This window comes from Euprymna scolopes, chromosome 23 (genome assembly GCF_053919585.1).
Source record: "Euprymna scolopes isolate OS-2025 chromosome 23, ASM5391958v1, whole genome shotgun sequence".
NCBI classification, from domain to species: Eukaryota; Metazoa; Mollusca; class Cephalopoda; order Sepiida; family Sepiolidae; genus Euprymna; species Euprymna scolopes.
Window position 1 is genome coordinate 106719640 of NC_136504.1, and position 15000 is coordinate 106734639.

Sequence of the window (15000 nt, forward strand, 5' to 3'; positions counted from 1 at the left end):
AACACTTATCACAATATTCTGTGGATCTATATTAAAAAACCTTATTAAACTTTGTGACATATTTCCATTCTATGGAGGTCAGTCGCGAACGAACACTCCATAAGTTTATTATACCATATTTCTTCAAACTGAGACATAATTATCAAGTATACTTACGCAGATAGATATGAGAAGTCTTTATTAATGTTTGTGCCTATTTCGATTCTATGGAGGCCAGGCGCGAACTCAGACCCCACAATTTTATTATACCATCCCTATTTAAGTTAAAACATACTTATCAAAGTATTCTTATGTACATCTATATCAAAAACACTTGTAAACGTTTTTTTTTTATTTTTTGTTTCCATACTTTGTGGACCAGGCGCGAACGCAGACCCCACAATTTTAATGAACCACCGTTCTGCCAGATCAAACATACCCATTCTTGTGTCTCGGTACATTTTCTATCATTATATGTGATCAGTTTTCTATAATAGTCAACCATATAGGAGCCTATTCGTGACCAGAGACACACACACGCACACACACACACACACACATTCAGCATTATATTATAATTATATATATATATATATATATATATATATATATATATATATATATATATATGTATATATTTATAAAAGGTTGACAAAGGTTGACAAAGTTAGTATTTTGGAGAACTTTAACAAGCTGAGCCATAGCAACGCGTGGCCGGGTACGGCTAGTATATATATATATATATATATATATATATATATATATATATATATATATATATATATATATGTGTGTGTGTGTGTGTGTGTGTGTGTGAAACCTGCGAAACGAGAAAACGGCAGAATGTGTCGGTTACAGGAACCATGTCAGTTGTCCCAAATTGTGTTTTTATAAGTTTTTTTAAGGTGAACATCTGAGGAGTGCATGACTAAATATGCAGAAATTACATAATTTTATAGACTTGTTAGTCGCAGTACGGAACCTTTTGAAAAGTCATAAATGAACAACTGAGAAAACTTGGAGAATATATATATATATATATATATATATATATATATATATATATATATATATATATATATATTGACCCTGAAAATATAGTAAAAATTTAATCAATAGAAAAATTTTGATGGATTTTTAAAGTTTAAAAATTGAAAAGTATTTAACTCGTAAAATTCTATTGATTTTATTACGTAAAAAAAATGGCTGCATGAAGGCACGCCGGCATTTTGTAAACATTTTTCAAACACTGTTTTTTTAAAAAGAAAAAATAATAGAAATATTATTTTTTTAAACAACTTTAATAGTTTATTTTGGAAGTATATTCCATACAGAAAATAAATAACCCACTTTAAAAGAGAAATTACGAGTTTTTTTTATATTTTATTCGCAGTTTTCTGTTAGGGGTGTCAAAAATTCCTCCAAATTTCTGATACATGTATAGTTTCTATTCTTTTTCTTTCTTTCTTCTTTTCAATATTTTAAGCAGATTTGTCACTCAGCTAGCAGATTTGGTGTTAGTACACTTTATTGGCGAAATTGGAGACGCCATTTTTTTCACGCACTTGCTATCCAAATCTAGGGAAGACATCATTATATGGCCGAACGATTGCTTCTGGAAAGGGAAAGAATAAATTTACCAAAATTTACATTTATTACTTCCGGAAACGACAAATTAAACTAAATAAATTTACCAAAATTAACATTTATTACTCCCTTAAATTAAAATTATCATTTATTACTTCCAGAAACTTGGTAAACCGATATTACTGGAGAAAATTAATCTTGACAATTCAAAAAAATATTTAAAATTATTTATTTGTTCGAAAAAAAAACAAAAAACAAAAAAAAAAAACACACAAACGAAAAAACAAACAAACGAAAATAAAACTAATAAATGTTTTGGGTTTTTTTTTTTTGTTTTCAAATGGCGCTCACCCAGGTTAAACTATTATGAATATGTCATTTCAATTTTCTGTTTTTAATAATAAAAAAAAGTTCCATGAAAAACTTTCCTGTCCTCATCAATTAAATCGAAACATGTCCAATTAAACAATTACGGATATATGTTTTCTTTCACTTTCTTTTAAAGCAACATTGGACTTTTATAAAATAGTTTTTTTTTTTTCGAACAAACAAATAATTTTAAACATTTTTTTGAATTGTCAAGATTCATTTTCTCCAGTAATATCGGTTCGCCAAGTTTCTGGATGTAATAAAATATAATTTTAGTTTAATTTAACGTTTCCGGAAGTAATAAATGTTAATTTTGGTAAATTTATTCTTTCCCTTTCCGGAAGCAATCGTTCGACCATATAATGACGTCTCTCCTAGATTTGGATGGCAAGTGCGTGAAAAAAAATGGCGTCTCCAATTTCGGCAATAAAGTGTAGAAGCACCCCAGATTTTTATGGGTCGCTATTTTTGCCATAAATTGTTAGGTGAAAGGTTTTTTTTCAGGAAAACTTGCACTTTTTTTTTTTTAAGAAAGTTGGTAGTAAACGTTTCTTTTTGATAACAGAATTTGGTACTCATTGGGCGTTGAGTTCCATGGCGACCAACATAAAAAACACGCATTGCTCCCTTTCTGACGCAAGCACACGTAACACTTTTTTTTATTTACTGACGTTGTCGTAGTAACTAAAGATTATTTGTCACATTTATTATGAAAAAAAGTTTTACTCTTTATGAATATTAAAAGAAAAATTACTAAACATTTATTAATAATGCCTTACTTTTACAAACATTTGTTTTTAAATTTCTTTTTAAATGACGACTTTTATCGACTTTTTTTTAAATAGCATTTGCGAATGGGTAAGCTGACATTTGTTTTTTTAATTTCTTTTAAAATGACTTTTATTTTAATAGCATTTGCGGATGGGTAAAAAACGAAAAAAATAACTAAGCCATTTACTGACTATTTCTCGGTATCTTGACTTTGATAAAATTTATTTGTTAAAAATATTTGTAAAAGTGAGAATTATCAGTAAATGGTTTAGTTATTTTTTTTTTCGTTTTTTACCCATCCGCAAATGCTATTAAAAAAAGAAAGTCGATAAAAAGTCATTTAAAAAGAAATTAAAACAAATGTCAGCATACCCATCCGCAAATGCTATTAAAAAAAGTCGATAAAAGTCGTCATTTAAGAAATTTGAAAACAAATGTCTGTAAAAGTGAGGCATTATTAATAAATGTTTAGTAATTTTCTTTTAATATTCATAAAGAGTAAAAATGGAATGGAAATTTAAATTTCGCTCCGTTTTAATCTATTCCAAAACAAACAGATATAATCAAGAAAATAACATTCAACAATTGTACTTTATATATATAAAACACGAAATATTAAAAAAATATATATATATCAACGAAAGAGAAATGATTCCATTTTTAAACGAAAAAAGTCAATTTGGTATATAAAAGTTCCGTTTAGTGATGTCACGTGATGACACGCGGTGTGAAATAATTGTCCCCAAATAAAAAAAAAATGGCCCATCCGTACAAAGGAAACCAAATATTTATTATAGAAAAATTACGTATAATGTTATAATTACAAAGAGATATATAGAAACACGCATGCGTACCATAAACATATTATACCAAAATGTGGAAGCCATCCATCCAGTGGTTATTTAGACAATTAATTACGAACGAACCAAGAGTTACATTTATATATATATATATATATATATATATATATATATATATATATATATATATATATATATATATATATATATATATATATATATATATATATATATATATATATAGATAGATATTGTCACTCTTTATTCCGTCAATTACATATGAAAGATATCATCATTTCTGGTGAGATTGGTGTTGCACACCAGTCAAGGTCCCAACCTCGATAATTAGTCCGACATATATGTATGACTTCTAGTATTTTCAGTTTTTCTAACGTTTGTATAATCCCTGTGTTTTGGACTCTTCTGGCTTCGGAAAGGAGACAATTGTGTTCTTTTTACAGGCGTTGGAAGATAAGATTGCGCTAGAGTCGACACTATGCATAGTTAATCGGCAGGATATATATAGTAGATAAGTCTGATTTTATAAAATTAAATTTAAGTTAAAACGTGCAGATTATTCAGAAATACGTTATTATACACACACACATGTGTACGTGTCTATGAGTTTTATCGAAAAATACTATTATAATATTGTACTTAAACCAAATTTAGATTTATAATTTTACTCTATTTTACTTCTATCTGTAACCCATATTAATTTTCTTATCAAGTTAAAACAATACGTTTATTTTAATTTTTTCCAGATACATCTGCCTTGCTTTTAATGCTAGGTTTATTTATGATGTCTTTTACTTATAATAAAAACCCTTCCCAATATTTGCTGATGAGGAAACTTTGTTTGTTAAAACACTATAAGTAAATATTATTGTCCGTAGCTTGATGTCTACCACAATAAAAACATTGTTTTCCGAAACGATCGTACAAATTATTGATTTTGTTGTTATTCCTTCTTATGAAACGGATTTTTAATTTAATTATAATTTGATTTTTAAATTATCAATCACATTACTAAATATATATATATATATATATATATATATATATATATATATATATATATATATATATATATATATATATATAATAAATTTCACAGCCAAACAACGTCGCAGCCCACAAGAGCCATAACAGACGAACCGAAACCAAATTCAAAAAGTTTCTTCCTCATTTGTGCTCATCAGTTAGACACATCCGAACTCAGAACTTCCGGTTCGTTGACTGTCCTGGTTCTTGTGGGCTGCGACGTTGTTGGCTGTGGATCTGAAAATCTTATCATTAATTGTTCGCGCATTGCTGGATGGCATCGTCCTTTCGAGTTGAAACTCCTACTTGTGAGATATCGGCTTGGGGTTATTACCTGGTTGGATGACCGCGTTCCTTGTCGAGACGAAGTAGGTTCATTTCACAGTCGGATTTCGGCGCCGTTTGCTTGATCTGTGTTAGTTAAGAGATTTTCTTGTGTGGCGCGTTTGCTCAGTTGGCAGAGTGCTTGCCTCGCATGCAAGAGCCTCGGGTTTCGAATCCTGAGTTCGGATGTTTCTAACTAATGATCCCAAATGAGGGCGAAACTCGAGTTTTGAACTTCCAATTCGTTGACTGTCATGGCTGTAAAATTTATTATATATAATCTCTCACATTATGAAAATCGTATATAATATATATATATATATATATATATATATATATATATATAATGAATAACAAAAGTCTATATTCCAAAGTTCATGATGTTGACCATCTTACAATTTATTCCTTTAATTCAGTTGACATTTGCAATTCTTTAAAGTATCTGTTTCGTAGCACAAAATCAATCACTTAATTATAATATCAGTCAGTAAATCTATTTGGCTCTTAACTCATCAGAAGAAATAGCAGCAATCAATCCATCAAAAGGAGATAAAATGCGTTTTGACATGATAAAAAAAACCCGAAAATTGAAAGAGAAACTGTAAATACCTATATTATAAGGTATTTACAACTTCTCTTCCAAGAATGTCTGTCTAAATGAAAACATGCTGCCTAAATACACAATATATATATATATATATATATATATATATATATATATATATATATATATATATAAGGAATGTAAAAATACCAGCGGTGGTTGACGTTATGCTTTGAGAAAAATAGAAAAACCGAATGAAATTATTAAAATAATCAACGTTTCGTCCTTATTTCAGAGGACATCTTCAGGATAATTGAAGTAAAAATGTAATGACTTTTTCTTTTCTTACATTTTTACTTCAATTATCCTGAAGATGTCCTCTGAAATAAGGACGAAACGTTGATTATTTTAATAATTTTATTCGGTTTTTCTATTTTTCTCAAAACATATATATATATATATATATATATATATATATATATATATATATATATATATATATATACTTATCCACATATAGTACTGTTTTGCTGTTTCACAGCTCATCAGTGCGGCTAGACATGCAACTGCCTCAAGCCAGGATCGAAACACGACCGCCCAAATGACAAGCAAGGCTTTTTACCATTACGTTATACGGCTGATGCTATGTGGGTAATGAATTAACGATGTTTTGATATATATATATATATATATATATATATATATATATATATATATATATTAGTGATAGAACGATTCTAAATTTTTCCCGATTCCGATAGAATTGCCGATTCTGATTCTTCTCAATTTCTAAATATTTAGTAATAAAGTTGTTTTTATTAACTTTATGATTATCAGAATAATTTGTGTAATGTGTGCATATATTTTTCCAAAAGTAAATGTACACTTTAGCGGTGTGCGTGTACCAATAGTACTTTCTCTTATCTTTTCCTCATAATTGATTGAACAGAATTATTTGATAAATTAACTGCAAGATTTTCTACTATTTTTTACTTCGGTGAATTTTTTCAAATTCATTTACTCGTGTAATTTATCTCTGCCATTTTTACCATGCCATTTTTACCGTGCCATTTTAACCGTACTATTTTAACCTATATTTGTTATTCTGATCTATAGTTTTTAGTTTTGCTAATAGTTTAAAAACAAAACATACTGAGTCATTTTATCATTACTACTCGTTATGGAAAACGAAATTAAAGAATCGTTTTGGGCATCGGCAAATATATTCAATTTTTTCCCGATTCCGATACACTAAAAAGTGCTGATCTGTACGATTTCCGATTCCGATTCCGATTCCGATCAAGCACCCCACACTAAAACATATTATCAACATTTTATGTCCTTTGAAACAAAGGAAATTTATTTTTTTTTATTTTTTATTACATTTTAAAATTTCTACATTTTACAGTTTTACGTTTTTACATTTTTACGTTTTACATTTACATTTTACATATTACAGTTTAGATGTAGATGTTTCATTTTTACATATTTACATTGTTTTATTTTTTACATTTTTGCATTTTATATTTTCACATTTAATATTTTTGCGTTTTATATTTTCACATTTCATATTTTTGCATTTTATATTTTCGCATTTCATATTTTTACATTTTATATTTCTACATTTCTTCATTTTACATTTTAACATTTTACCTTTTTACATTTTTACATTTTATGTTTTTACTTTTTAAAGTTTTACACTGTACGTTTACATTTTATATTTTTACATTTTACATTTATATTTGTACAATGTAGATGTTATATTTTTATATTGTTACATTGTTTTATTTTTTACATTTTACATTTTTGCATTTTAAATTTTCACATTTCATATTTTTACATTTTATATTTGTACATTTAATATTTTTGCATTTTACATTGTTTTATTTTACATTTTTGCATTTTATATTTTCACATTTCATATTTTTACATTTTATATTTTTACATTTTTACATTTTATATTTTGACATTTCATATTTTGACATTTTATATTTCTAAATTTCACATTTTTACATTTTATATTTTGACATTTAATATTTTTACATTTTATATTTTACATTTTTACATTTTATATTTTGACATTTTACATTTTAAATTTTTACATTTTATATTTTAACATTTAATATTTTTACATTTTACATTTCTACATTTTACATTTTTACATTTTATATTTTGACATTTCATATTTTTACATTTTACATTTTTACATTTTATATTTTTACATTTTATATTTTTACGTTTTATATTTTTACGTTTTATATTTTTACATTTTATATTTTTACGTTTTATATTTTTACATTTTACATTTTGACATTTTATATTTTTACATTTCATATTTTTACGTTTTATATATTTACATTTTATATTTTTACATTTTATATTTTTACGTTTTATATTTTTACATTTTACATTTTTACGTTTTATATTTTTACATTTTACATTTTTACGTTTTATATTTTTACATTTTATATTTTTACGTTTTGTATTTTTACATTTTATATTTTTACATTTTACATTTTGACATTTTATATTTTTACATTTTACATTTTTACATTTTATATTTTTACATTTTACATTTTTACATTTTATATTTTTACATTTTACATTTTTACATTTTATATTTTTACATTTTATATTTTTACATTTTACATTTTTACATTTTATATTTTTACATTTCATATTTTTACATTTCATATTTTTACATTTTATATTTTTACATTTTATATTTTTACATTTTACATTTTTACATTTTATATTTTTACATTTTATATTTCTACATATTTTTACATTTTACATTTTTACGTTTTATATTTTTACATTTTACAGTTTTACACTTTTACGATTACATTTTACGTTTTTACATTTTACATTTACATTTTACATTTTTATATTTATACATTTTACATTCTACTAGGCTGACAGAATAAGAACAGTGGGTTAAATAAAGTGTTCAGTTTAAAATTTCGAACAGATTCCCGAGTTCGACATTAAGATTTAGAAGTTTATCAAGATGTGCCCGAATAAAGTCGGGGAATGTATCGCGCAAAACAAGCTTAACACTCACGATGACATCATCGTCTGCTCTTTCTCCTTTTCATAGTCTTTTTCCTAACAGTTGCGTCTGCGTCTGCATACGTGCGTTCGCACTTTGTTCCAGTATTATTAGGATGGCTCGCAATACTGGTCTCATCCTGGATGCTAATTTCACAACGTTTCGACCGATGTTACCTCCGACTTTCTTCAGGTGCATTTTGTTGAACTCAGGAATCTTTACGCCTGACTGGGGAATATGTACGGAGATTTAATGAGGGTAGCTGTTCTGTGTCAATAACGCGGTTAACACTGTACCGAGTTGAACTCAACTGGTTTGTGTGCACATAGGTCGAAGGGTTGAGGCTGACAAGTTTCAGACCCATTGACTTCCAGTGACAACGGGTTCACCTGCATGCTAGCAAAGGGTCACGAGGCAGATCAGGGCGTTTTGAGTGCAAGCCGATTAACGGGGCTTACTGGCCCACACATGTACCTTAAAATAAATAGGGATGCGCATGCGTTTTCTAGGTTCGCTTCCACAGTTTGAGTTCCTCAGGCTTTAGTTCAACAGTCTACAGTCTAGACTTAACAAGAGAATCTTGATACAAGATGAGAAAACGAAAAAAGATAAAAAAAAAAAGATCTGAATCGATTCAGCGAGGCGAAGCTGCTCTGTCAACGGTAGAAATCCAAATAAAAACTTCTCCAAACAATAGAATAAAGTTGTGTTTTGGGGAAGCAGGCATGAATCGTCGTAAGGGGCACTGACATAGAACGAGAAAAAGGTACGTGTCTTGAAATCTTATATATGACGCACACTCGTACACACGAAAGAATTGCACACACAAAGAGACAGACGGTCACGGCCATGTTACAATTATATAGATACCACATACACAAAAATATATATACTCGAAAATATATACATCCTTATTTTCTCCCCCCACCTCACAGGACATATCATTGCGTGTTCTCATTTCATCGTGAGCAAGTAGTCTTAGCACTTTTATTCGTTGTGCCACAGGTTCTTACAGATTCCCACGTTTTACATACAGATTCGCGAATTCGACGCTACGCATTCTAAGAAGGTCGGAGGCTACATCGGCTGAAACGCTGTGAGGATAACATCACAGATGAGAAGGGTAGTCCGAATAAATCAAATTATGTAAATTATAAATCTTCATTTCATAAATTAGAAAACACGAAAAAAAAATGCGCTTTAAGAAGGTTGGGAGGTTACATCGGTTGAAACGTTGTGAGCATAAAACCGCAGATGATGGACAGGAGCCTGAATAATCCAAATATTATAAAGGCGATATAAAAAAAAAAGAAACGATATCGAATCAGTTTAGTCTGATTAGCGTTCGTGTACTCACACACGTACGCTCATTAATACACAACTATGAACACGTACAGACCTACAGACCTACAGACAGACTGACAGACACCCACGTTAAATTAATCTTTATTTGTTTTCTTTCTAGGCAGACTACAAAGCCGATTTTTGTTTCATTGTAAGCATTAACAGTTTGTCCTCAGGCAATCGATGTCCTCATAATAAGTTCGTTAGGAGTGGTGTTAGGGTTAGGGTTAGGGTTAGGGTGAATGCGTATGGATTCTACGGTTACTTCGTTGTCTGTTCGGCGATCTTTAACATTTGCGCTCTTAAAACCAAGATGGCGGAAATGGATACAGTTGATGCAAATGCTGAACGGAACACACTAAGCATGAAACGAAACAAGAAACGATACAAAAACACCCCCATTTCAAAACAAACAAACAAACAAAAAATCCCAGTTTCAACACTTCTTGTGTTAATATATTTAATATATTGTTTCAAATAGACTTCACTCATAGAAATGTAAAAAAAAAAAAAAAATAGTTTCTTTTTTTTTATTGTCCCCAGACAAAAGGGGGGGGCTGTAAATTCACCCTTGTCCGTTCGTCAGTTCATCTGTCCGCACTTTTCTCAATAACTACGCCTTGGAAGTTTTTGAAAATTTGTACAAATATTAAACATGATATGAGTAAAAAAATAACAGAACGGATTTTTCGGGAAAACTCCGGTTGCCACCCACACCCACCTCTTTCGGGTTAAATGACTAAAATTGACACTTTTGTGCTTATTTAAAAAAATTGATGTCTTGGATTTTTATAAAACTTTCTGAAAAGTTGTAACTAACGGATTTTTATATAATTTTGTTTGTCTATACTTCACGTGTGCCCCAGGAGCTCTCTTACGGCTAATAAAAACGCTCCCGTTTTGGGACTATTTTACCATATTTGTCCAAATTTTTCTGTGTATGTCTATTTAGCAGTTTTGCATGGTGCTGAACTCAAATATAAATATGTTAAGGACTTGGGGACTTTGGGGGCTAAGGCAAATGATGGACATAGTTATTTCTTTTTTTTTTTTTTGGTACAGAACTCTAATTTGCATATGTTAAGGTCTAAAACTGCACCGTTTGTTCATTTTCACCAGAATTTGATGTCCCCTCGGGACTTTTGGAGCTCAATTGGAGGGAGGGCGCAAATGCTGAACTTAGTCATTTTTTTATGCCTCATTCACGGGGGACCATGCATGCTTCATTTGTTTTTATTGTTTCTTATGCAAAGTGCAAAACCATGCAGAGGTGTTTTGTGTCAAGAAATTGTATTTGTATTTGTTTTACAAAAGTAATAAAGTTTAATTTTTACATTTCTATGAATAAAGTTGTTTTTTTTTTAGTTTTAACAATAAAAAAAATTATTATTTGCATTTTTTTTTTTTACGTTTCTATAAATTTTAAATACTAAACTGAAATAATCTAAGGGAGATAATTCTTCGAAGCTTACCCGAAACCATAGCAGCAATTTAAGTGGAGCGTTATGCTAGGTGTGTCAGAAATTTCAAAATGGGAGGCGTGAATTAATTCGACCCCCTGTCTTTCCAAGCTTATAACTACTCGAAAAATGTAAATGTAAATGCAAGCCCTAATTTTTTTTTTCAGTTAAAGAAGCAAGAACCAAGGTTTCATTTAAAAAAAACAACAAAAAAACAAACAACGTGGTTTAAAAAAAGGGTTTTAAGCTTCGGACTTTACAGGTAAATTTCTAAAAAACACTACTTTTTTGTTTTAAACTTGAATATATTATTTATTAATCTTTTATCTTCAATTTGTGATATATAAAACTTTGGTGAGTAAATTAATTATTTACTTTTTAATAGACACTTGAAAATAGGGGGGGGAGCGGGAATTAAAAAAAACGTTTTTCTAAAATATTATATTCAGTTTATTGACCCTGAAAATATCGTAAAAATAGAATCAATAGAAAAATTTTGATAGATTTTTAAAGTTTAAAAATTGAAAAATACTGAGCTCGTAAAATTTAATTAATTTCATTACTGTTTAAAAAAAATAAAAATATTTCTATTACTTTTAAAACAACTTTAATAGTTTATTTCGGAAGTATAGTCCATAAAGAAACCCCACTTTTAAAAGAGAAATTACGAGCTTTTTATATTTTATTCGCAGTTTCGTGTTAGGGGTGTCAAAAATTCCTACAAACATTCTAATTCACCTAGCGTTGTGCAGCGAGATTTTTTTTTCACATTACATTTAAATTTCTGCATATTCATAGAGTAAGGAAACAGGGAGCAAGAGGTGATTCAGAGGACAGTCGCTTTCCTTTTTGACGATCAAATTTTATTGGCGAACTCATTTTCTTTTTCTTATTGCGATTTTTTCTTTTAAGGGACACTCCTGGTTGTTTAATATTCTTCGAATTGAGACGCATGCGCATAAACGTTGGCAGTCTTCAGTTTCCAGTTTCTTAAAGCCTCTATTTCTAATTTTTTTATGCAAATATGAACCATTTGAAGTTAGCATATGCACATACACATATACACACGTGCGCGGGCACACACACACACACACACACACACACACATATATAAAAATGTAATTACGTATATATATATATATATATATATATATATATATATATATATGTAACTCTTAGTTCGTTCGCAATTAAAAGTCTAAAAAACCACTGAACGGATGGCTTCCACGTTTTGGTATAATATGTTTACTATATCCATGTGTGTTTTTATATATTTCTTTTTAATTATAACATTATACTTAATTTTTCTACGATAAATAGGTGGTTTTCTTTGTACCGATAGGCCATTTTTTATTTTATTTTGGGACAATTATTTATTACCGCTTTCTGTCACGTGACCAGTGTTTCCAATTTAGCGGTTTTCCTGCTAGATCTGGAGATTTCGTTTGCAATCTAGCGGGGAATTCTAGAAAATCTGGAGATATTTGGCACTCACACAACCACAATTTTAGATTAAAAAATAACGAAAAGCGCTTGAAAATACTTTAAAACATAAAATAAACTCATTCATGTAAGTAAAAAAAAAGTAGCATTTATTGCCTTTGATAACAATTATTTATTGATTATTTGTTTTGTTTTTCACCTTTTTTTCGGCTAACCATTCTTAAATCTCGCTATAAAATCGATTTTTCCAAGTACATTTTAGGTGGGGGGCATTCCAACCTCCGAAGTTTAGTTTAAAATACGATCTAAGCAACCCTGCTTAATTTAGAAGTATTTAGTCGAAAATTGTAAAAAGCAAGAAACAACAGTAAAAAAAAACTTATACCAATACAGTAGAATGTAATTATCTACCAGCCTAAATACTTTTAACATGCTAAGACAAAGTTTTTTTTTATTTTTTTATTTTTTTTATTTTTCTAATTTCAAAATATGTTGCACCATTATTGTGATGTTTAATTTGCAGTATATTTCAATTTAACTTTTATTATAAAAAGTTTGAGTTTATCATTTGTTTCCTGAAAAAAAAAAATACCCTCTCTGAAAAAACAGGTAAAACTAGCTGATAAAATATGTAAGCCTTCTGGGGAGCTAACCGTTTCAATATAATTCCAGAAACATATAGTGAGAAAACACGGAACATTTTATATATTGAATATACTATATTTATAATTTTTTTATGGTTGGAAGTTAAAATATAGAGGGTTGGGGGGATTAGCGATTTTTGAAAATTTCAGACAATAAAAGTTAAAAATCTAGCGATTTTCTGGACATTTCTTTCTCCTGATCTCGCGGGTTTTTTAAATCTAAGTTGCCAACACTGCATCAATAAAAAAAACACCACAGGCTTAATGTAAACAGAATGTGCTTACAATATTGGTAAATTTTCAATGATTATTGATAATGTAACCATGTGATTGAAATTTAATTTAAATTAATCACACGTGGTCGCTTTCCTATCAAATATTCATCGAAAAATGGTAGATACAGACAAAATGAATGCCGACGCTCAAAGTGTGTACACATTTTGACCCATCCCTTTACTTAAAAATTCACCAAAAATCAGGAAATTAACCAATTTTAATAAAAATTGCAGTATTTATCAAATAATGATCGCAGAATATAATGAACTAATTATTTTTACTTATCTCTTAGTGAAAATGTTTTATTTTGTTTAAACAAAAATGCCTTTATTAAAGTTATGGTTTTCAGTAGTAAATAAAAAACGCAAGAATTTATTTTTGCTTTTTTATATGAATAAAACATCGTAATTTGTAACAATAAAAAATAATTTTTACAGTAACATTACGAAAAAAGACCCTAAAGTCCGTATTAATGAATTCGATATAACTCGAAGAAAAATTAATTCTCGCATACTATTCAGGAAATTAAAGATTCAATTAAATTCCTATTTCAGTCACCTAAATTATTTAGGGTGAAATGAGTTTAGAAATTTATAGCCAAACCTAAATATTTTTTTTTTTGTTTAAAAAAATAGCATTAATACAGTAAGTTAGGTAAAATTTGCATAGAATGCTCTGCTTTACGGTTGTTGTAAAAATGGAACGGAAATTTGAATTTCGTTCCCTTTTAAATTCGGTGCATTTTTGCATTACGTCACATTCGACACGTCAACTTTTATAGCTTTTCAGGTATGCTGGCTAGGTTAGGGGTGTCTATTCCGAAAGCCGTTCTTAACATTGGTAGATTGGTAGGTGTGTCAGAAATTTCGTGAAAAATATTGAATAATTCCACCCCGTCTTTCCAAGCTTATAACTCCTCGAAAAATGTAATTCAAGCCCTAATTTTTTTCAATTAAAGGAGCAAGGACCAAGGTTTCATTAAAAAAAAAGAACTCAACGTGTTTTTTTTTTAAAAGGTTTTAAACTTCGAACTTTACAGGTAAATTTCTAAAAAATACTACTTTTTTGTTTTAAATTTGAATATATTATTTATTGATCTTTTATCTTCAATTTGTGATATATAACACTTTGGTGAGTAAATTAATTATTTCCTTTTTAATAGACATTTCAAAATGGGAGGCGTGAATTAATTCGACCCCCTGTCTTTCCAAGCTTATAACTACTATTTTCAATTAAAGGAGCAAGGACCAAGGTTTCATAAAAAAAAAGAAAAAGCAAACAACGTGGTTTAAAAAAAAGTTTTAAACTTCGAACTTTACAGGTAAATTTCTAAAAAACACTACTTTTTTGTTTTAAACTTGAA